Source organism: Octopus bimaculoides, chromosome 16 (genome assembly GCF_001194135.2).
Source record: "Octopus bimaculoides isolate UCB-OBI-ISO-001 chromosome 16, ASM119413v2, whole genome shotgun sequence".
In the NCBI taxonomy this organism is placed as follows: domain Eukaryota; kingdom Metazoa; phylum Mollusca; class Cephalopoda; order Octopoda; family Octopodidae; genus Octopus; species Octopus bimaculoides.
In genome coordinates this window covers 56286173-56288679 of record NC_068996.1, presented here as the reverse complement: position 1 = coordinate 56288679, position 2507 = coordinate 56286173, and positions in this window count along the sequence as shown.

Below are 2507 nucleotides of genomic sequence, written 5' to 3'. Positions count from 1 at the left end.
TGTGTGTGTGTGTGTGTGTGTGTGTGTGTGTGTGTGTGTGTGTACATATATATGTATGCATATATGTATGTATGCATGTATGTATGTATGTTCCTTTTAGCTGAATACATACTTAAAGTATGATAACATCACTAATTTGAAGTGTTACTTCTTCTGTCACATACAATTACATTTTTATTCAGTCTTTCAGATAAATACAAAATGAATGGCTCTTCGAATCACTGTTTAACAGCATTGACCAGAATCCAATGTTTATTTGACAAACAGTATCTGGACACTTGCAACTGGTGGAGCTAAAAAGCAAAAACAATTCCACTGGTGCTACTGAACAACCTTCATCTGCTGCAGATAGTTATCTATGCTTTTCGACACTATACACCAAGAACATGTGCTTTTCATGAGGCAAATGTCACAGTTCAGAATGCTTTCAATAGTATATATCTCAAATGTATGTCCTGATTGTGTGGTGCTAGCTAATGGGAGGTGGTGGTGTAAAAGCCTTGCAAACTTGCTTAAACATTTCCAACAGACTGACAGGTTACAGCTGAATTTCCTGAATGCATCCACGTGAACATAAGCAAAACACTTCAGGTCATCCAGATCATATCTTGATAGATCGTTCTGTTGGCCAGTAGTTAGGGACAGCATAGACTGTCCATAGCTTAAAGTGGTCAGCTACACAGACCACAAATTTGTGATTTGTATGGTTGACATAGACAGGCTGTATAAAAGACAAAGGTTATTGAAAACTGAAAGTGTCTTTCTCAACATGCTAGAGAACTGGATTAGATAGTTAGTTAAGAGGGAGCTAACAGGACTAATTATTAATGATTAATAGTGGTTAACCTTGAAAAGAGTAATTACATTAGAATCAATATGGTTTAGTAAGAAAATTGTGATAAGGAATTCTAAAATGGAATTAGTAATCCTGAAGAATCACTTAGGAAAGGCATTGTGACTTACATGCTGGTGATGAGATTGGCCCTTGACCAATTCTTTAATGCTAAGTGCAAAGGCTGCATTATGAGAGCTATGGTACATGCTCTAAGACAGGCAGCGAACATAAACCAGGTGACAAAGATATAACTTACAAAGCAAAGCCACAATTTGATGTTTGATGGATAGAGTGGGGCATGTGCCACTCACTTGCAAGCAGATGTGTGCAGCTTTCCAGTGTCACTTCACTTAGTTGGATGGTGAACTGGAGACAAGAGTGGACTTTACTGCCTACCTCGAGGGTGTGCTGCAGCTCTTGACTGGGGATGAGGAATTCTGTAAAGGTTTATGAAATATGGGAAGCATTGGATAGTTGCACAGGAGAGAAGTCACTGGGAATAGATGGTCTGAGCTCTACCTTTCTATGCCCCCTTCCTTCCTAGTTAAGTAAAGCCCCGATACGTTATTTCTGGTCTGAAGGTACCCAATGCATAGCTATTACCTTCCTAGCTTTTTCTATTCATGTTGATCAGTTCTTCTTTTGTCCACTCTGCAACTCCTGCACAGTAGCGCACCACACCTACAGTCCAAGTGTTGATGCCTCTAATCAGATTTCCTCTATTCAGCTTGGATCTACATAACTTTTTCACTCTTCTGGTATATTTATAATAATTTTTTCCCTTCATTTTGATGTTCATCAACTGATCAAATTGTAAAACACCAAGATACTTGTAACCACCTCCATTCACTTCTCTTATCCACTCATAATCTGGAAGTCGTTCTACACTGCTGTCTACTTTTTGCCCTCTCCTCAGTTCAATAACAGCCATTTCTCTATATCATCTCAGTGTCTTGAGACAACATTCATATAGCCTGAATAAGGTAGTCCAATTGACCTCTGCTAGCTCTGTAAATTGTACTGGTGATTGTACTGCCAAGGTTCACTTTGCCTTTCATCCTTTTAGAGCTGATGAAATAAGTACCAGTCAGGTAATCAACTAACCCCTTCCCCAAAAATTTTAGGCCTTGTGCCTATAGTAGAAAAGATTATTATTATTATTATCATTATTATTGAGTGAGAGAGCAGCGCATGCCATCAAAATAAAACTGGGGTACAAATATACGAAGCCCATTATACTCATCAAGACTACCTGTCTGATGAGGATACACCAGACACATGCATCACAACCATACGTGTGCGATATGGAGATCTCATATCAAGATAAACAGCGCATGACCTCGCAGGTGGGGCCCAGTTAGAATTTTCTTCAGGTTGAGTAACCCATCCCGCACAAAAGGTCCCTGAATAAGGGTTGTTTAAGGATGTTGAACGAAACACCCATATTTCCAATGTTAATTATTCAAAGCCCAAAGAATTCCTCCCAACACATGCTTATGATGCTCTCTCACTACTTCTGCTCGTAATCAGAGATTCACATATTCTCAGCCACCAAGGGACATGCTCAACTGGTTAAGGTCAAACAACTGACAAGCAAATCTGTGGTATTGAGCAGAATATTTGCTGAAGCCCATCTTTTTATACCAAGACAAAACAATGTACATGATAACAC